This window comes from Ovis aries, chromosome 16, assembly GCF_016772045.2.
Source record: "Ovis aries strain OAR_USU_Benz2616 breed Rambouillet chromosome 16, ARS-UI_Ramb_v3.0, whole genome shotgun sequence".
Taxonomy (NCBI): domain Eukaryota; kingdom Metazoa; phylum Chordata; class Mammalia; order Artiodactyla; family Bovidae; genus Ovis; species Ovis aries.
The window spans coordinates 55,479,991-55,502,131 of NC_056069.1; the positions used below are offsets into that span (position 1 = coordinate 55,479,991).

At 38.7% G+C, this 22,141-nt stretch overlaps 1 non-coding gene and 1 pseudogene across 1 annotated transcript; one reads left to right on the plus strand and one right to left on the minus strand.

Moving 5' to 3' along the window:
• Positions 1 to 13,514: 13,514 nt before the first annotated feature.
• Positions 13,515 to 13,596, minus strand: TRNAS-GCU (transfer RNA serine (anticodon GCU)). The gene has a single exon. It is a non-coding gene; the product is annotated as a tRNA-Ser (tRNA).
• A 5,156-nt stretch (positions 13,597 to 18,752) lies between these two features.
• On the plus strand, positions 18,753 to 20,597 carry LOC114118706 (aurora kinase B-like; annotated as a pseudogene).
• The last annotated feature ends 1,544 nt before the right edge of the window (positions 20,598 to 22,141 follow it).

Genomic DNA, 22,141 nt, shown 5'->3' on the forward strand with positions numbered 1-22,141 from the left:
TCATACTCTCATAGTTTTGAAGGTTGAAGTCCAAGATCAAGGTGTTGGCAGGTTCAGTTTCTCCACTGGCCTCTCTCCTGGGCACCGTTCACATGGACTTTTCTGTGTGTGCATCTCTGGTATCTTGTCCTCTTCTTCCGAGGACACAGTCCTACTGGATTAAGGCTTCACCCTTACAAGCTCATTTAACCTTAACTGCCTCTCTAAAGGCCTTGTTTTCAAACGCAGTCACAGTGGCTAGTGCTTAAACCTTGAACATATTAATTTTAAGAAGACTCAATTATATGTATCTATATATATAATGCTAATGTATTTATGTATATTAAAATATATATTATCCATTTAATCATTTTTAAGGAAAGTTTAATAGCTGCTCTCAATTTTTGTTCAGAATGTCATTTAATTCAGCTGATATATTTATTGAAATATAATTGACAAAATTGTGATACACTTAAAATATGTGTTATAATGATGGTTTGTTATAAATGTATATTATGAAAAAATTCTCTCCTTTGACTTCAGTAATAAATCTATCACCTCACCTATTTTCTTTTCTGTTTTCTTTTTTGATGATAATATTTAAGTGCTACTCTCTTAGGAGATTTCAGACATGCAATACAGTGTTATAAATTATAATCACCATATTATTCATTAAAACCTCAGACCTTATTCATCTTATAACTGAAAGTCTGTATCCTTTTGCCAGCATCACCCTATTTTTCCATCCTCCTCCAGCTCCTGGTGACCACTTTTCTACTCCCTGTTTCTACACGTATTACTTAAAAACATTTCCTGTATAAGAGATACCATACAGTTTTTGTCTCTCTGACATATTTCATTCATTGCACAATGTCCTCCATGTCCATCCATATTGTAACAAATAATAGAATTCTCTTCTCATTGAGTGCAGTATAATACTGTATTATATAAAGTTACACAATTTATCTTTTCTGTTTTATTTTTTAATTGGAGGAAAATTGCTTTGCAATGTTGTATTGGTTTCTGATGTACAACAATGTAAATCAGTCATAATTATACATATATACTCTCCTTCTTGAGCCCCCTGCCCCTTCCCCCATCCCATTCCTCAATGTCTTCACAGAGCACCAGGCTAGGCTCCCTGTGTTATACAGTAGGTTCACACTAGCTATCTGTTTTACACATGGTATTGTGTGTGTGTATATATATATTAATGCTACTTTCTCCATTCATCCCACTTTCTCCTTCCCCCACTGTGTACACAAGTCTGTTCTCTACATCTGTGTCTCCATTCCTTCCCTGCAAATAGGCTCAACAATACCATTTTTCTAGATTCCATATATATGTGTTAATATACAATATTTGTTCTCTTTCTGACTTACTTCATTCTGAATAACAGGTTCTAGGTTCATCCACCTCACTAGAACTGACTCAAAGTTATTCTTTTTATAGCTGAGTAATATTCAGTTGTATATATGTACCACATTTTCTTTGTCCATTCATCTGTGAATGGACATCTAGTTTGTTTCCATGTCCTAGCTATTGTAAACACGCACATTTTCTTGACCCATTCATCCATTGATGGACACAAATGTGTCAATGACTAATGAGGAAAGACATGTCCTATGCATTATCACATACAGAAAAAAGTAAGACAAGCCTTTTTTTTTCCCCCAAGAATTCAGGCTGTGAGATGAAAGAAATCATATAATACCTAACTCAGTAAACATGCCATAAAGGTATAAAGCAATGTGTAAATTTCAAAACAACAAACAAAAAATGTCCATCCAGCTGTTTGGAATCAGCGAGAGGTTTAGTAGAGGATCAGAGAAATCTTGGAATCTGGGAAGACACAGGTGTTACCAGTGGAAAGAGTGACTGCGTGAAAGTCTTCAGTCAGAATTAAGGTCATTTTTACATGCTTAAAAAATAGAATTTTAGACTACTCTATTATAATAAATCTCATAAGAGTTTTGGACCACTATAGCTTAAACTTCATATTTTTAAACAAAAACATAAAATGGTTTCAGAGTCTTTTTTTTTTTTTTCAATTCTTATAGTGTGATAAGGCCCATCAGGGCAATTTGTAAAGGAAATATCTAATTTTGTGAAGGCATAAGTTGAAGTATTCACAACAGTCTCCTCAAGTTCCAAAATTTATTGAACGCTAGGGAAGTAGAAGGACAAAGAATTGTCTTTACACACAACTAATTCTAATAAAAAGCTCATTTTCTCTAGGTTAAACTGTACGAAATTATCACTATCTGGATATTTTTTGACCTATCAAACCCAATCCCATGTGGTTCAACTTAACAAATAAAATTCCATTTATAAATTATAGTTCTGCCTCCAAATACTGCAATCAAGATATAAGTTCCATATGCAATTAATCTTGTCATCCAAATCAATAACAGAGCAATTATAACTTAAAAACTAAGTTTTAGAAGTCTTATATGCTGAGGTTAAAGTCATGTGGAAAATAATATGCTATGCATTTAATGCAAGATGATATCAACTTAGGTTTTGCTGTATTCTTCTAAAGGACAGAATTTAACAGCAAAAAAAAAAAGAAAAGTTACATTTTGGATAAATCATACACTGGCCCCAAAATTTTCATAAAAATAACTTTCTACCACTTTTGTTATAATTTTTAGCTAGCTTATGTAGTAACTAATTACATCTCAATAAAAAGATCCAATATGGCATTCAAAGTACATTAGTGTTGTTCTGTTATACTACTAGTCTCTTTCCTGGGTGCACATTAGATTTAAAGGATCATGCAGCTGGCAGAGAATAAGATGCTATTATGAAACAGCTATTTAAGTGTGAATTGTTCCTCAAGCTGCCACGGGTAATAAAGGACTTACAAGAAATTTTCTCCATTTCAGATTAACAGTCTGGGGAGAAATATTTTCAGAGTCACTTAAGATGTAGCGTACTTTCCTTTAGTTCATAAAAATTACCACACCTCCCAAAGCACATTAACCCAGGGAGGTATCCTTGAGCTTTATATCTCATAAACTTTATCAAAGTCATTGACTTCAAGATCTCTCGAAGTTCAGATTTTACATTTAATCTTTTTTTTTTTTTTTGGCCTCAGTGGAAGAAGGCGAGGGTGGGATGACTTGAGAGAATAGCACTGAAATATGTACATCGCCATATGTAAAATAGATGAAAAGGGCGTGTTCAGTGAACGAAGCAGGGCACAGAAAGCCTGTGCTCTGGGACAACCCAGAGGGATAGAGTAAGCAGGGAGGTGGAAGAGGGGTTCAGGAAGTGGGGGGACGGGTATACCTGTGGCTGACTCATGTTGATGTATGGCAAACACCATCATGATATTATAAAATAATTATCTTCCCATTAAAATAAATTAATTAATTTAAATCTTACATTCAATTTCTAAACCTTAAAAAAAAGGCATTTCTTTCCTTCCCTTTCACACCTAAACCTTTTATTGTGTTTGAATAATCTCTTCTTTATTAGTTTGGGCAAGAGAGAAAAAATATGAAAATACCACCTTTCCTGTAAGTGTTGAAAATTCTAGGTACTTGGTTTCCAACCTTCTCTGTACTTGAATTTGTGAGCATGTGACTTAGGCTTCTTCAAGCAGACGTAAATTGCCTGACATGGCGTCAGAGCTAATGACAAACATGGAAGGTGCTACTACTATCAATCTCTTTCTCTCTCTAAGTGTGTGTGTGTGTGTGTGTGTGTGTGTGTGTGTGTCCATTGGGTCAGAAAGAGTCAGACATAACGGAGTGACTAAGCATAGCACATGTGCAGACCTGCTAAGTCACTTCAGTTGTGTCCAACTCTTTGCGACCCTATGGACTGTAGCCCACCAGGCTCCTCTGCCCATGGGATTCTCCAGGAAAGAACACTGGAGTGGGTTGCCATGCCCTCCTCCAGGGGATTTCCTGTCCCAGGTATCAAACCAGCATCTCTTGTAACTCCTGCATTGGCAGGCTGATTCTTTATCACTAGCACTACCTGGGAAGCCCAATATATACACAGATGTTGATATATATCAATATAGCTATAGGTACCTGCTATCTATCTAATACATATTTCCATCTCCTAAAGACATCAGGTTTTCCTGGAGTAAAAGAAGCATTTTAGGATTTGCACAAAGCCACAGTATAAGCGAGGTCAAAGTGCATAAGAACTAGTTTTCTCTTTTTCTGATTAGGTTAGTTTCTTTGTTTCTACAGTTGATTCTCTGTTTTCTTATTTTGTGGAATGTACAATTGTGGACATTTCTCAAAATATTTTCTTCTGCTCTATTGTTATTAAATGGGCATTTTAGCTGACAGGAGAAATCTATGCCCATTTTTCCCACTCAAAGCTTGGGAATACCTAGTATCTGGAGCCTGGTAGGCTGCAGTTCATGGGGTAACTAAGAGTCGGGCACAACTGAGCGACTTCACTTTCACTTTTCACTTTTGTGCATTGGAGAAGGAAATGGCAACCCACTCCAGTGTTCTTGCCTGTAGAATCCCAGGGACAGAGGAGCCTAGTGGGCTGCCATCTATGGGGTCACACAGAGTCGGACACGACTGAAGTGACTTAGCAGCAGCAGAGCTAATAAAAAATAATCCTTTATCAGTGATCCTTTTGATAAGTCGCTTGTCTATGAAAGGTGTTAGAATCTTCTTTTGTGCCATCATGCTCTGAAATCTTACAAAAATATGTCTAATTGACAGTATTTTTATTCCATTTTATTTTTGATGCCCTTTCAACCTAAAAGCATTTGTCTTATCTCAGCTATCGAAGTTGTCCCCCTTTGTCTGATTTTGGTATCAGGGTGATGGTGGCCTTATAGAATGAGTTTGGAAGTGTTCCTTCCCCTGAAAGTTTTTGAAAGAGTTTTAGAGGATAAGCATTAGCTCTTCTCTAAATGTTTGATAGAATTCTCCTGTGAAGCCATCTGTTCCTGGGCTTTTGTTTTTTGGGAGATTTTTGATCATAGCTTCAATTTCAATGCTTGTGGTTGGGTTGTTAATAATTTCTATTCCTTCCTGTTCAGTCTTGGAAGATTGAACTTTTCTAAGAATCTGTCCATTTCTTCCAGGTTACCCATTTTTTTGCCACATAGTTGTTCATAATAGTCTCTTATAGTCCTTTCTTTTTCTGCATCGTCTGCTGTAACCTCTCCTTTTTCATGTCTAATTTTGTCAATTTGATTCTTCTCTTTTTTTCTTGCTGAGTCTGGCTAAAGGTTTGTCAATTTTGTTTCTCTTCTCAAATAACCAGCTTTTAGTTTTATTAGTTTTCATTATTATTTCTTTCATTTATTTCTGCTCAGATATTTATGATTTCTTTCCTTCTACTAATTTTGGGCATTTTTTGTTTTTTTTCTTTCCAGTTGTTTTAGGTGTAAAGTTAGGTTGTCTATTCAACATTTTCCTTGTTTCTTGAGGTAGGATTGTAATTCTATAAACTTCCCTCTTAGAACTGCTTTTGCTGCATCTCATAGGTTTTGAGTTGTTGTGTTTTCATTTTCATTTGTTTCTAGAATTTTTTTATTTCCCTTTTGATTTCTTCAGTAACCTGTTGGTTATTTAGAAATGTTTTGTTTAATATTCATGTGTTTGTGTTTCTAACAGTTTTTTTCTTGTAATTGATATCTAGTCTCACAGCATTGTGGTCAGAGAAGATGCTTGATAGGATTTTAATTTTCTTAAGTTTACTAAGATTTGATTTGTGACCCAAGATATGGTCTATCCTGGAGAATGTGCACTTGAGAAGAAGGTGTATTCTTCTGCATTTGGATGGAATGTCAAGAAGGTATCAATGAGATCCATCTCATCTAATGTATCATTTAATGTGTTTCCTTGTTAATTTTCTGTTTTGATGATCTGTCCATTGGTGTGAGTCAGGTGTTAAAGTCTCATACTATTATTGTGAAATTGTCAATTTTTTCCTTTTATGTCTGTTAGTGTTTGTCTTGTGTATTGAGGTGCTTCTATGTTGGGTGCATAGATATTTACATTTGAGGAAGACAAATGTCTTCCTCTTGGATTGACCCCTTGATCATTATGCAGTGTCCTTCCTTATCTGTTGTAATCTTTATATTAAGGTCTATTTTGTCTGTTGTGAGGATTGCTACTCCTGCTTTCTTTTGCTTCCTATTTTCATGGAATATATTTTCCCATCCTCTCACTTTCAGTCTATATGTGTTTTGAGGTTGAAGTGGGTTTCTTGTAGACAGCATAAACATGGGCCTTGTTTTTGTATCCATTCAGCCAGTCTGTGTCTTTTGGTTAGAGCATTTAATCCATTTACATTTAAAGTAATTATTGATATATATGTTCCTATTGTCATTTTCTTAATTGTTTGGGGTTAATTTTGTAGATCTTTTTTCTTCTCTTGTATTTCTTGACTATATAAGTCCCTTTAACATTTGTTATAAAGCTGCTTTGGTGGTACTGAATTCTCTTAACTTTTGCTTATCTGAAAAGCTTTTTATTTCTCCATCAATCTTGAATGGGATCCTTGCTGTAACCTACAAGTAATAAGTAACCCTGGTTGTAGATTTTTTCCCTTTCAGTATTTTACATATATCTTACCATTCCCTTCTGGCCTGCAGAACTGCTAGAAGATCAGCTGTTAAATGTATGGAGTTTCCCTTTATGTTACTTGTTGCTTTCTGCTTGCTGCTGTTAATATCCTTAGAAAACTAGGAATAAAAGCACCATATGAGCCAGCAACCCCACTCCTAGCCATATACCCTGAGGAAACCAAAATTGAAAAAGACACATGTATCCCATTGTTCATTGCAACACTATTTACAATAGCTAGAACATGGAAGCATCCTAGATTTCCATCAACAGATGAATGGATAAGGAAATTTCGGTACATATACACAATGGAGTATTATTCAGCCATAAAAAGGAATGCCTTTGAGTCTATTCTAATGAGGTGGATGAACCTAGAACCTATTATACAGAGTGAAGTAAGTCAGAAACAGAAAGATAAATATCATATTCTAATGCATATATATGGAATCTAGAAAAATGAAACTGAGGAATTTACTTACAGGACAGCAGTGGAGAATCAGACACAGAGAATAGGATTGTGGACATGGGGAGAGGGCAGGGGAGGGTGAGATGCATGGAGAGAGTAACATGGAAACTGAAATTGCCATATGTAAAATAGGTAGCCAACAGGAATTTGCTGTATGTCCAAGGAAACTCAAACAGGGGCTCTGTATCAACCTGGAGGGGTGGGATGGGGAGGGAGATGGGAAGGAAGCTCAAAAGGGAGGGGATATATGTCTACCTATGGCTGATTCATGTTGAGGTTTGACAGAAAGCAACAAAAGTCTATAAAGCAATTATCCTTCAAAAAATATAAATAAATTATTTAAAACATTGTCCTTATTCTTTACATTTTTGCTATATCTTGGATTACCTATGTTGATATTCCATTCTCATATTTTCCATCTCTTTTTTCTCAATTTCTGAGAGTTTTTTTTCTAAATTTGCCTTCCAGTTATTCTGCTCACTATTTTATCCCAGCATTTCTATTTCTGATTTCAGAATTCTTTCTTGTATTTTTTCAAAGTTGCTATATTTGATATATCATCTTGAACTTTTCTGTATATTAAATGGGAAGAAGATAGATTTCGTGCTCCATGAATATCAATTTAATTTGAATAATCTTGTCTCCATGTTTTTCTTGAGGCTGAACTTTTAAGCCATTTGTTTATTTTTCAAAATTCTGGATATCTTTGCTAATTGTTCATCTATATCAATGAAGAATACTGCCCTTGTACTGGTTTCTTTTGCTACAACACTTTTCCCCTGAAAAAGAGAATGAACTAAAGCTTTGTGTACTACAGGAAGGATGAGTCAATGAACAGGCTTTATGGCACCGTGCATCAGTTCAGTTCAGTTCAGTCACTCAGTCGTGTTCGACTCTTTGCGACCCCATGAATCACAGCACGCCAGGCCTCCCTGTCCATCACTATCTACCGGAGTTCACTCAGACTCACGTCCATCGAGTCCGTGATGCCATCCAGCCATCTCATCCTCGGTCGTCCCCTTCTCCTCCTACCCCCGATCCTTCCCAGCATCAGAGTCTTTTCCAATGAGCCAACTCTTCGCATGAGGTGGCCAAAGTACTGGAGTTTCAGCTTTAGCATCATCCCTTCCAAAGAAATCCCAGGGTTGATCTCCTTCAGAATGGACTGGTTGGATCTCCTTGCAGTCCAAGGGACTCTCAAGAGTCTTCTCCAACACCACAGTTCAAAAGCATCAATTCTTCAGCACTCAGCCTTCTTCACAGTCCAACTCTCACATCCATACATGACCACTGGAAAAACCATAGCCTTGGTTAGATGGACCTTAGTCGGAAAAGTAATGTCTCTTCTTTTAAATATACTCTCTAGGTTGGTCATAACTTTTCTTCCAAGGAGTAAGCATCTTTTAATTTCATGGCTGCAGTCACCATCTGCAGTGATTTTGGAGCCCCCAAAAATAAAGTCTGACACTGTTTCCACTGTTTCCCCATCTATTTCCCATGAACTGATGGGACCGGATGCCATGATCTTCGTTTTCTGAATGTTGAGCTTTAAGCCAACTTTTTCACTCTCCTCTTTCACTTTCATCAAGAGGCTTTTTAGTTCCTCTTCACTTTCTGCCATAAGGGTGGTGTCATCTGCATATCTGAGGTTATTGATATTTCTCCCGGCAATCTTGATTCCAGCTTGTGTTTCTTCCAGTCCAGCGTTTCTCATGATGGACTCTGCATAGAAGTTAAATAAGCAGGGTGACAATATACAGCCTTGACGTACTCCTTTTCCTATTTGGAACCAGTCTGTTGTTCCAGGTCCAGTTCTAACTGTTGCTTCCTGACCTGCATATAAATTTCTCAAGAGGCAAGTCAGGTGGTCTAGTATTCCCATCTCTTTCAGAATTTTCCACAGTTTATTGTGATCCACACAGTCAAAGGCTTTGGAATAGTCAATAAAGCAAAAATAGATGTTTTTCTGGAACTCTCTTGCTTTTTCCGTGATCCAGTGGATGTTGGCAATTTGACCTCTGGTTCCTATGCCTTTTCTAAAACCAGCTTGAACATCAGGGAGTTCACGGTTCACGTATTGCTGAAGCCTGGCTTGGAGAATTTTTAGCATTACTTTACTAGCATCTGAGATGAGTGCAATTGTGCAGTAGTTTGAGCATTCTTTGGCATTGCTTTTCTTTGGGATTGGAATGAAAACTGATCTTTTCCAATCCTGTGGCCACTGCTGAGTTTTCCAAATTTGCTGGCATATTGAGTACAGCACTTTCGCAGCATCATCTTCCAGGATTTGAAATAGCTCAACTGGAATTCCATCACCTCCACTGGCTCTGTTCGTAGTGATGCTTTCTAAGGCCCACTTGACTTCACATTCCAAGATGTCTGGCTCTAGATGAGTGATCACATCATCATGATTATCTGGGTCGTGAAGATCTTTTTTGTACAGTTCTTCTGTGTATTCTTGCCATCTCTTCTTAATATCTTCTGCTTCTGTTAGGTCCATACCATTTCTGTTCTTTATCGAGCCCATCTTTGCATGAAATGTTCCCTTGGTATCTCTAATTTTCTTAAGGAGATCTCTAGTCTTTCCCTTTCTGTTATTTTCCTACAATGATTGCTGGAGAAGGCTTTCTTATCTCTTCTTGCTATTCTTTGGAACTCTGCATTGTGCATAGCTAGGGTCAAACCAGTATGGGTGTGCCATCTGGGAAATATGAAATCAAGAAAGGCCTTAGCTTGGAGTGCTAGCCACCATAGTATGATTTCCTATTCTTCCTAGAGTATTGATTAGATTTCTTTTTGTAACCACACTCAAGCTAATGGCAGGATAAACAGTGATGACAGACCATGACTTATTATACCTGGGAGAGTTCGTCATATTCAATAGGCTATCCTTTAACTAAGCATTCTGATAACTTGCTATAATCCCATACTTCTCCCAGTCTCTCCCACTTTAAAGCTGGACTCATTCTATGATTCTTCCAACAAAAATGTCTACATTATGAGGCCTTGTCTTTTGAATATTCTGGACTGTGTTTGGCTTTTTTTAAAATGTCAAATCTATTAATGTTATCTCATTAGTTTTTTGCCTTCTAGAAATGTATCCACATGTGTAGTGATTTGATGGCCTTCTTCCTGATCTATGTTGCAATAGTTCTTTTCCATTTTTAAGTCATTGAAATAGTCCTTGGTAAAAGAGGGAAGATGAGAATAATGCTTAGTTTGACATCTTGAATGGAAAGTAGTAAGATAGTTTTGTAAGTCATGACAAAAGCTGAGTTTCCAGAGGTAATTGGTACTTTGAAAAAGCAAGACGCCTTTGTGCAACAGAAAGAAGAATGGATTGTATTACAAAAGTGGAACCTTGAGCTTAGGGAACACAAATCTTTTGTAATAGACTGCAAGAAATGGTTGGGCATTACCTTAGAAGGGGATATATTATCTTTCTTACATCAGACAGTAAAGAAACTTGCTCTCTGCTCCTAAGGTAGACTCTGTCTTCCAAAGCTGTTTTCATCACACCAGCATCTTTGAAAAGATGGTCCAGAGTAAAGGCCTTCATGCCTCTGCTCTGAAGGCATGCAGACACATAAAGGATAACCAATTCCCAGTAGTGTTTTGACCTAAATAATAGAAGAGTCTCCTGCTGAAACAGATTGAACACAAGTACCCACTGGGCCCCTTGTAGCAAGAGGGCCTGGACTTAAAATCAATACAGATTTAGCAATCCATCTGGACCCTTGCCCCCAGACCAAGGCTTTGATAGTTTTGCTATACCACTTCACAAGGATAAAAAGTCATGTTCAAATATAAACCTTTCATGAAAATAACAGAATAACCAAGATATTTGCCCTAAAAGGCTTATCTACACCCTCCTATTAATGTTCTACCACCTTGAGCTTTAACTGCACCTATGAACAATTCTCTTCATGGAATACATGAAAGTGTGACAAGAAGAAAGGATTCCTCCAGAAGCTAGCTTTTTTGCCCAGGCCTTCAAGAGTACTGCAGTTTTGTCTTTGTACCATCAGTTCAGTTCAGTTACTCAGTCGTGTCTGACTTCAGGACCCCATGGACCACAGCACACCAGGCCTCCCCGTCCATCACCAACTCCTAGAGTTTACTCAGACTCATCTCCATTGGGTCAGTAATGCCATCCAACCATCTCATCCTCTGTCATCCCTTTCTCCTCCTGCCTTCAATCCTTCCCAGCATCAGGGTCTTTTCAAATGAGTCAGCTCTTCGCATCAGGTGGCCAAAGCATTGGAGTTTCAGCTTCAACATCAGTCCTTCCAATGAACACTCAGGACTGACCTCCTTTAGGATGGACTGGTTGGATCTTCTTGCAGTCCAAGGAACTCTCAAGAGTTCAACACCACAGTTCAAAGCATCAATTCTTTGGCACTCAGCTTTTTTATAGCCCAAGTCTCACATCCATACATGACCACTGGGAAAACCATAGCCTTGACTAGACAGACCTTTGTTGGCAAAGTAATGTCTCTATTTTTTAATAGACTCTCTAGGTTGGTCATAACTTTCCTTCCAAGGAGTAAGCATCTTTTAATTTCATGGCTGCAGTCACCATCTGCAGTGATTTTGGAGCCCCCCAAAATAAAGTCTGCCACTGTTTCCACTGTTTCCCCATCTATTTGCCATGAAATGATGGGACTGGATGCCATGATCTTTGTTTTCTGAATGTTGAGCTTTAAGCCAGCTTTTTCACTTTCCTCTTTCATTTTCATCAAGAGGCTCTTTAGTTCTTCTTCACTTTCTGCCATAAGGGTGGTGTCATCTGCATATCTGAGGTTACTGCTATTTCTCCCGGCAATCTTTGTACCATATATCTGGGCAAATGCTTTATATCCTCTGATTTCTTAGTGTCTTAAAAATAGGAATTCTATCAGCCACAAAATGCTTAGTCACTCAGTCATGTCCAACTCTTTTCTACCCAATGGACTGTAGCCCACCAGGCTCCTCTGTCCATGGGATTTTTTCAGTCAAGAATACTGGAGTGGGTTGCCATTTCCTCCTCCAGGGAATCTTCCCAAACCAGGGATTGAACCTCCGTCTCCTGTGTCTCCTGCATTAACAGATGAATTCTTTACCACAGAGCCACTTGTGAAACCTCTATCTGTGAGAAATGTGTGCTAAAAGGTGGTTTAAAAATAATTTATTAAAATTAAAGGAAAAAATGCATTTCAGAACAATAAGTGATCTGTAATGAAAGACATGTTTTAAAAACTTGTACTGGCAATAAGATTACATTCACTTTCAATATATTCCAATATGAAAAATGACATTAAAATAACATTTTATCCTGCCTATATAACATTTCATTCCACTGAGATAAACACATTGTTGTTGAAGTTCCATTCTTTTTTTACCATACAGAAAGTAAAATTTTATGGAAATTCCATAAACTTGGCTGCATCTCAGAATGGAATATTGATTTTATATCAGTGTATGGCTAAGATTAAATATATTATGCTTTAGTGAATCATATTGCAAAATTTGAAAAGAATAATAAAACCTAATATAGTTTTCTGAACAAAACATACAATAAATTCAATGATATGATTTGATGTTTATGCACAAAAATAACTTACAACATTCATGGTTTTGCATTGCTTTTTTCAAAAATAAAACTGTAAACCAACCCACAAAGAGAATTACAGGATTTCAGAAAAGAGGAGGCACTTCAGTTTGCCTAATTCAGCCACACTGCTTTGGAACAAGGACCAGAAAAGCCAAGACTGGGCCGTGGTCACCATACAGGGACCTGGTAAAATTAAGACAATAATCCTTTTTCTTTTAACTCCTAATGAATTATTTCTCCACTGCACCAAGAAGTCTGTTTCATAACTAGTGAATTTAAACAGTTTTGGCTCAACTTTCAAAAAAAAGGAAGGGTAAAGGGAAAGGTTTTGTAAGTTACAAATATGGTGAGGTCTAGGTTTGATACAGGATACAGGATGCATGGGGCTGGTGCACTGGGATGAGCCAGAGAGATGATATGGGGAGGGTGGTGGGAGGGGGGTTCAGGGTTGGGAACTCATGTACACCTGTGGTGGATTCATGTCAATGTATGGCAAAACCAATACAGTATTGTAAAGTAAAAAAATAAAATTTAAATTAAAAAAAGAAGAAGAAGAAGAAGAAAAAAAAGTAGAAAGAAAGTGAAGTCACTCAGTTGTGTCTGACATTTTGCGATGCCATGGACTGTAGCTCACCAGTCTCCTCCTTCCATGGGATTCTCCAGGCAAAAATACTGGAGTGAGTTGCCATTGCCTTTTCCAGGGGATCTTCCAGACCCAGGGATCAAACTCAGGTCTCCCATATTGCAGGCAGATGTTTTAACCTCTGAGCCACCAGGGCTGACCCCCCAAAACAGAGGCATGGATATCCAGAGTGGATATCCTCCCCACACAGGGATCGAATCCAAGTCTCTCACATTGCAGGTGGTGGTTTCTTCACCAGCTGAGCCACAACAGAAGGCCGTAAACTCAACCGGATGTCGAGGATGGGATTCGAACCCACACGTGCAGAGCACAATGGATTAGCAGTCCATCACCTTAACTACTCGGCCACCTCGTCGCACAGTGGAATAGCTATCAAAAGTAGAAACATAAAAAAAGAACAAAATAATGCCATTTGCAGCGACATGGATGGGCCTAGAGATTGTCATACTGAGTGAAGTAAGTCAGAGAAAGACAAATGTCATGATATCGCTTATATGTGGGATATAAGAAAAGGGTACAGATGAACTTATCTGCAAAAAAAGGTAGAGTCACAAATGTAGAAACAAACTTAGGTTACCATGGAGTTAGGGGAGGTGGAATAAATTGGGAGATTGAGACCGACCTATACACACTACTGTATATAAATTGATAACTAGTAAGAACCTGCTCCTCTACTCAGTAATCTGTATTAGCCTATATAGGAAAAGAATTTTTAATAAAACAGTGGATATATGTATATGTATAACTGATTTACTTTGCTGTACACCTGAAACTACACAATGTTGCAAATCAATTATAATTTAAAGAAAGTAGGAGCATAGGACACCATATGCTTCTTGAAACAGCATACTAGGGTCTAAGGCAGAACAATACCAGGTTTCACAGTGCATCTATTTTAAAGCAAAACATGAGAATTGTCAATAGACATCCTCTTGCTATGTTATTTACGTAGGTCTTTCAGTGTAAAGAGTGCTTCTCTTTAATACAAGCAGGAGAAGTAGTGTTTCCCACATTAAAAATTAAGATGAGATTCAAAGAGGTGAAAGACATACCAAGACAACCAGTTAGTATATGCATGGAAAATCTAAATTTCAGGGCGCCTTGTGTATGCGATTCTGGTCCTTCTTTTGCATTCAGTTCAGTTCAGTTCAGTCGCTCAGTCATGTCTGACTCTTCGCGACCCCATGAATTACAGCACTCCAGGCCTCTCTATCGATCACCAACACCCAGGGTCCACCCAAACCCATGTCCATCGAATCAGTGGTGCCATCCAGCCGTCTCATCCTCTGTCGTCCCCTTCTCCTCCTGCCCTCAATCTTTCCCAGCATCAGGGTCTTTTCAAATGAGTCAGCTCTTCACATCAGGTGGCCAAAATATTGTAGTTTCAGCTTCAACATCATTCCTTCCAATGAACACCCAAGACTGATCTCCTTTAGGATGGACTGGTTGGATCTTCTTGCAGTCCAAGCAACTCTCAAGAGTCTTCTCCAACACCACAGCTCAAAAGCATCAATTCTTCAGTGCTCAGCTTTCTATATAGTCCAACTCTCGCATCCACACATGACTACTGGAAAAACCATAGCCTTGGCTAGACAGACCTTTGTTGACAAAGTAATGTCTCTGCATTTTAATATGTTGTCTACATTGGTCATAACTTTCCTTCCAAGGAGTAAGTGTCTTTTAATTTCATTGCTGCAATCATCATCTGCAGTGATTTTGGAGCCCAGAAAAATACTGCCTCCATGGAAAGCCATTCTCTCAAATAAAATCATTACAATAATAAACAAAATAGTTTGTTCTATGAAAACACAACCATTTTTAAAATTTATACTATAAAAAATTTTTTGAGCAAAAATAAATGATAATCAAAATAGATTCTTTATCTTACTATATGTATATATCAATGGCTATTTAAATATCTATGATGTTACCTTATAAAAGCTGTTGAGTTTGCTTTTATGTTACTATATGCCCTCTCTTATATTTGGAACTTTGTTAGATTTTCTTCATTGACCTTGTTGCAGTCACAAGCCCCACAATCTTTACCACTGTTTTAGAATAAAAATAGAATCAGCAAACATCATTTGTTAAAATGAAGCCCTCCTAATTCCCAATATTGACCCTGTCTTGAGTAACTGAAAGCCATGTGTCCTTCATCATGTGTTGGTTTTTGTCTAGAGAAGCCTGTCTCCATGGCACTGCACGTTAATTTACCTGGAAGCCTGAAAAAAGTATAAAAAAAAAAAGCCATACTAGAACCTAAAACCAGAAAAGTCAGATGTCTGAGGATATATTTTTGAGCCTCCTCATTTGATTCTGATGCATGATGAGGGCTGAGAACCAGGGGCAGGGGGGCTACTAGATGCTCTCCTCAAGAAAAAAAAAAATATGTAACCTCTTAACTTTCTATCTTCTTAGGCATAAAGATCTGATCTCTCCGATATTGTCCAGTCAGCCTAGACCAAACACACTGCTGGCTCTACAGTCCCCATTCTCATTCTTCACTTTTATTCAACAAACTAAATTTTCATTTTGCACATACATCCATACCAACTCCCACACTCAAAATCTCACATTCAAAGACAGAAGCTTTGGAGTCAGCAGTGACATTCTATAAAAAGACACTTCAATATTTCCTAAAAGAGGAATGTGTACACCATGTATAATTTTTGATTGGTGAAGAATAGACATTCAGTAAATAAATATTGACTAAGGGAAGAAATAAACATACTGACGAATAAAGAACAGACTAATATGTCAGTCAATAAGAGGTTCATACTACTACTTTAATTTGATGAGAAATATGAGATGTAGGATGGGATACAGGTCAGGAAAATGGTTTGGGGAAAGAGCTTCATTAGCAACATTTTATTTAGACTGAGATAGATTGGAGAAGGAAACGGCAACCCACTCCAGTATTCAAGCCTGGGAAATCCCATGGACAGAGGAGCCTGGTAGGCTATAGTCCATGGGATCGCAAAGAGTCAGACATGATTTAGCGACTGAGTACTGAGCAATAATTAGATTGAACCATAAGAAAGCAATGGCATTTGACTATATTTAACCACCCAAAAAATGGCAATTTAATCTACAACCTAATAATTTCCTATTGATAGCACAGTATATCATATCATTGTCATTTTCACTTACTTGATTTCTGATGGTTTTTCTTAATTGCATTTGTCAAAATCCTATGAAAATCCCACAAAGAAATGGAACTTAAAACACAGAGATAAAATTATTTATTGTAAATTAAAAAAAATTTCTATGCATACAATATTTCAATATTAAAGCAATATATTTAAAGGAGTACATCTAAGGTTGTGTTCCTTAGGGCTAAAGCCTCAGCTTATTTTTGATATATGATAGTGACATAGCCTCAGAACATGTGTCACATTTTTCTATGACTACATGAATTTCTCAAACTAAATGGCTATAATAGCCAAGTCACAGCTTTTGGGTAATTAGAAGAAAAAGTTACTTTCTTTGGAGGACATAACTTTACAAGGGCAAATGGCTTGAAGAGTAAATCCCAAGATGACTATCAGTCCCCACATGGCTTCTTGTCCAAGTACACATGTGCAGTGAACAACCTACACAACCATACATGGAGAACCTGTACATATTATTTTTCTAAATCAAAGATGATTTATTCTCCTTACTTGTTATAAATTCAGTGCCTAACTATAAGGAATGAGGCAGATATTACAGGGCAAGAATATACCTAAAAACCAGTCAAAAGTTTGCTAGTCATTTATTATATAAAATTATACTAAATAACATTCAGATAGTAAGACAATGAACTTAGTTGAAAAAATTGCTTTTTTGTCATCTGCCCAACATGTCTAGAAACAGATCTCACTTTTTGGTATGTATGGTGTGGCTAAGCAGAAGAGTTTTACCTAAAACTTGGAATCAACTTCAAAGATCCCCTTTATAATGTCTCAGGGAAAAATTTAATTGCAATAATGAGATTCAATAACCACCTCATTTGAAGCCAATTAAATAGGCAAGTCCCTACATTCAATTCAACAGAAGTATTGGGGGAAAAAAAAAAACACAAACTCTAGGCAGTTGTTTTTTTACCAGAGAAGACTCAACAGAAATTCCATGGGAACTGCATAAAATCTATCCATTTGAGAGTGGGGTAGAGAGATTTCAGTTCTGAATGCATGAGGGCAATAGTGAATGGGTACAGCTTCTTACTGTCGAGTTTTTCCAAAGAGAAGAGAAATAAATAAGTAAATAAATAGTTAAATAAGTAATTGTATAAGTATGCAGGAGCCTCAGGCATAGAAAAAGAGGGCCTGGGAATCAGCTGAAACACCATAAAGCAAGGGTTCATATCCATGACCTTGAATGTTGAAAGACTTCTAATTTTGGAAGTCCTAATGTGTTTTGAAAATTAATTATTTCAATTTTATTAAAAGCAATGTATCATTCAGAAACTATAAACACTTGCCTCCTGATATCAGTGTTAATCTATTTTCTTAATGATACTTAATAGCCCAATATCTCATTCAACTAAATGAGCTCTATAAACTTGAATAGTGTTTTTGTAAAAAAGAATTATGCTATTTAAAGAAATACTAAATATGCAGAGGAAAAGCCACCATTCCAGAAACTTTCTGTGATTTTAATTATTATACTTTATGAGGATAATATTGTTATGCACATTTATAGCAGACAAACAGGTTTCTAAGGGGAAACTGCCTTATGTTTAATTTTAGGACTGACAGAAGGCACCTGCTTTTCTGCAAGGGGAAAACAATGCAGTCCTACCCAATGTTAATCCTGGAAGTGTTTCTATGTTTAAATTATCTTTTTATTACAAATCACAGCTTTACAGAATAAGTAGTAAATGAAAGTGAAAGTGTTAGTCGCTCAGTCCTGTCCGACTCTTTGTGACCCCATGGACTGTAGCCCACCAGGCTGTTCTGTCCATGGGATTTTTCCAGACAGGAATACTGGAATCGACTGCCATTTTCTTCTCCAGGGGATCTTTCCGACCCAGGGATCAAACCCAGGTCTCAAGCATTGCAGGCAGACTCTTCACGATCTGAGCTACCAGATCCTTTGCAATAAAAAGTATATGTAGGGGGAAACATTTCAAATGCCTTTGAGTAGGGATGTCTGGTTATTACGTTTTAGGCTTTCTAGAAGGCTTCCAGTCCACTTACTAACATTCTGGTACAAAAGGAACTGAATAGTCAAACTAACTTTGTTCTTTCCTGAAAACATTTACTAAGGGACAAGCTTTCAGTCCAGGAAAAGTTTTAGGAAGCTAGGAGAAGGAAGGTGGGTATAAAAAATAGTGTTAAAAACATAACTATGCCTAAGAAATGATTTTACATTTTTAATAAATAAAGTTTCAAAACAGTCTATGTAAATAAATGTTTGTTTCTGGATCAAGTTCACTAAAACAAGAAAGCCTAAAATAATTCCAAACTACAAGTTTAAAAATATTTATAAAACTGCCTGTGGAGAAGTTCAGTCATTTGCTAGCAACCAATGTGGAGGTTGTACCATGGGCTCCAGTTCTCACACCTTTTCCCTCTAAGGACTGCCAGGAAGGAAAACACCTACCCTAATCTCTACGGCCAGCAGACAGGTCAGCCTGGTCAGAACACCTGCCCCAGAGAGGTTCTCCGGAGAAGCTTGTCATCCCATCTCTTCTGTCCCCTTGAGCTGCTCCAATGTCCAGCCCACAGCTGCTCCCTGGCCAGAAGGTGGTAGAGAACAGCAGGGGGACCCCCAACTTCTCAACACGTTTCTTCGCAATCCATGACTTTGAGACTGGGTGTCCTCTGGGCAAAAGAAAGTTTGAAAATGTGTACCTGGCTCAGAAGAAGAAAAACCATTTCATCGTGAAAGCCCTCTTCAAGTCTCAGGTAGGGAAGGAGGGTGAAGAGTACCAGCTTCACAGGGAGATTGGCAGCCTCTCAACATCTTGCTTCTCAACAATTTCTCTAACCAGGGAAGAATCTGTTTGATTCTGGGTTTGCCCCTCACCGGGTCGAGGAGGAAGGGGGAAGCTCAACAAGGAGCTACGGAAGGGCAGCACTTCTGAGGAGCAGCGAACAGCCAGGATGATGGAGGGGCTGGCAGATGTTCTGATGTACTGCTGCGGGACACAGGTGATTTGCAGAGACTTAAAGCCAGAGAATCTGCTCTTGCAGCTCCAAAGAGAGCTGATAAGCCGGCCGATGTGATAGCTTATGGTGAATGGTGTCGGATCCGTGATCTCCGAAGATTTAGCTTCGGGACCAGGGACCAGGCTTGATCACTCAAGAGATTTTGTGTAGCAGAGCTTTATTCAAGTAAGAAAAGGCACAGAGAAAGCTTCTGCCATAGACATCAGAAGGGGGATGGAGAGTGCCCCTCCCCCCCCCGCTAGTGTTAGCAATGGAGTTATATACTTTTTAAATTAACTATTATAGTAAATCAAAAGACTGTCTCAAGGTTGTCAAGATCTTACTAGACCCACTCCCATAATTTACCTTTTAAGATAACAGGATTAGCCAGAAGGTTTTCAGGAAGGAGAAACTGTCCTCAAGCAGGATACATTGTTTTTATATAATTCTTGAAAGTGAAAGAAAGTGAAGCTGCTCAGTCTTCACTCTTTGCAACCCCGTGGACTGTAGCCTTCCAGGCTCCTCTGTCCATGGGATTTTCTAGGCAAGAGTACTGGAGTGGGTTGCCATTTCCTTAGTTCAGAGTTTAAACTGAGTTTTTTGTTGTGTAATCATCAGTTCCGGGGTTAAAGACACACAGAGGAAAAAAAAAGTTTTATGTGACTAAGACTAAGGAAGGTAGAGGAAAAAAAGATGTTTGTCCTTTCTTCCTCCTTGAGAACTCCAGCCCCCTATCTCCTCGGGGACCCCTGGACTTCTTATCAACCTGCCTAGGAACTGACTCTCTCAGGTGCATGCCCTATCCTTGAGGAGGAAGACAATGTTTGGCACCTGGTCCCCCTTTCTGCAGAGATGATTGAGGGGCACACACACACACAGGGAGAAGGTGGATCTGGGGTGCACTGGAGCGCTCTCCTACCAGCTGTTGGTGGACAACCTGACGTTCCTGAGTGCCTCCCACAAGGAACGAGATGTATCTGCGCATCGTCAAGGTGGTACTGAAGTTCCCCGTTCTGTGCCCACAGGAGCCTAGGACCTCATCTCCAAGCTACTCAAGCATAACCTCTCAGAACACCTGCCACTGACCCAGGTCTGAACCCACCCTTGGGTCCAGGACCATTCTCGAAGGGTGCTGCCTCTCTCTGCCCTTCAGTCTGTCCCCGGAATTGTCCCTGTCCTTTTCTCAGTCGCTTCTGTGTTTACGTCCGTATATTGTAATTAGGAGGAGGGGTCCCTGGCCTCTTCCACCATCTGTCTTCTACCTCTGCTTTATTTAATAAAAGCAGATGCTTTTTGTACTGATGACTGTAAATGTTTGCAGGTGGAGACTGCTGTGGAGGAAGCCGTGGGAGGAGGCTGAGGAGTTACCCACGCTGGGTGCCAGGGTTGGCACCGCATCACCATGCCTAGGAGGCACCCAGCCCTCTCAGCTCTAGCCCCCACCTGGTCAGCTGCCAGCCACCCCACCCCCTACGTCTTTTCTGTCCGCTGCTCTGACTCCCAGGCCTGGAGATGCTGGGGACCTCGGCTCCACTCTGCTATGCCTGCACACCAGCCATCTCTGCCACTTGCTCTTAACTACTCGCTCTTAGTTGACCTCTCGTCTTTCTGTCTCCTGCTAAAGCTCTACTGACCCAGGAGCAATGAACGCTGCTGTACCCAGAAGCTGTCTTTTTGGTTTGTTTTCCTTCTCTGGTGAGGCTCTAGTACAGGAGTGAATAGAAGCAGTACTGATGGTACCTTGTTCCTGACTTACGTTTTCACTGCCAAGTATGATGCTTTGTGAAGGTTTTGCTGTTTGGTTTTGTTTTGACTGCCTTGTGCAGCCTGCAGGATCCTGCAGGATCTTAGTTAAAAGAACAGGTGCACTCTGCACTGGAAGTGCAGAGTCCTAACCATTGGACTGCCAGGGAATTCCCTTGCTGTAGATACATCTCTTTTATCAGATTAGGGAAGGCTTGGTCTCTTACTAGTTTGTCAAGGATTTGGGGTTTTCTGAATCATGAATATATGTTGACTTTCACCTAGTGCTTTTTTTGCATTTGCTAATGATTTGTTCTTTTGAGCCATGTGATGACAAATATCAATATATGCTTATTTTCATTAAAAAAATATACTGCCTATTGAGAGAAGGAATGTTATCTCCATAGAGGCTCATGTATTGGAGTTCTTCATGTATTGGCATTAGAATGTTTTTTCTTCAAAAGAAGAAAACATAATGTTCTCTCATGTTAACTATTCATAAAACTTTTAAGACAATTTTAACTTTTCTCTTGATAGAGTGTCCAGATTTGAGGCCAAATACTTATAAAATGCATATAACTAGTGCCTGAAAGAAAAAAAAAGGCAAGTTTTAACATTGATTTACAATTATTTTTAGATAATAATTTATGTTTATGCGTGCTATTGAGCTTATATGCTAATGTTGTTGTTTAGGCACTAAGTCCTTTCTGACTCATTTGTGACCCCAATGTGCTGTCTATGGAATTTTTCAGGCAAGAATACTGGAGTGGGTTGCCATTTCCTACTCCAGGGGATCTTCCCAACCCAGGGATGGAAATTGTAGCTCCTAATATGTCTCTTACACTGTGTGTGCTATGTTGCTTCAGTTGTATCCGACTCTTTGCAACGCTGTGGACTTTAACCCACCCATCTCTTGGCTCCTCTGTTCATGGGATTCTCCAGGCAAGAATATTAGAGTGGGTTGCCATGTCCTCCTCCAGGAGATCTTCCCCACCCAAGGATCAAACCCAGGGCCTCATATAC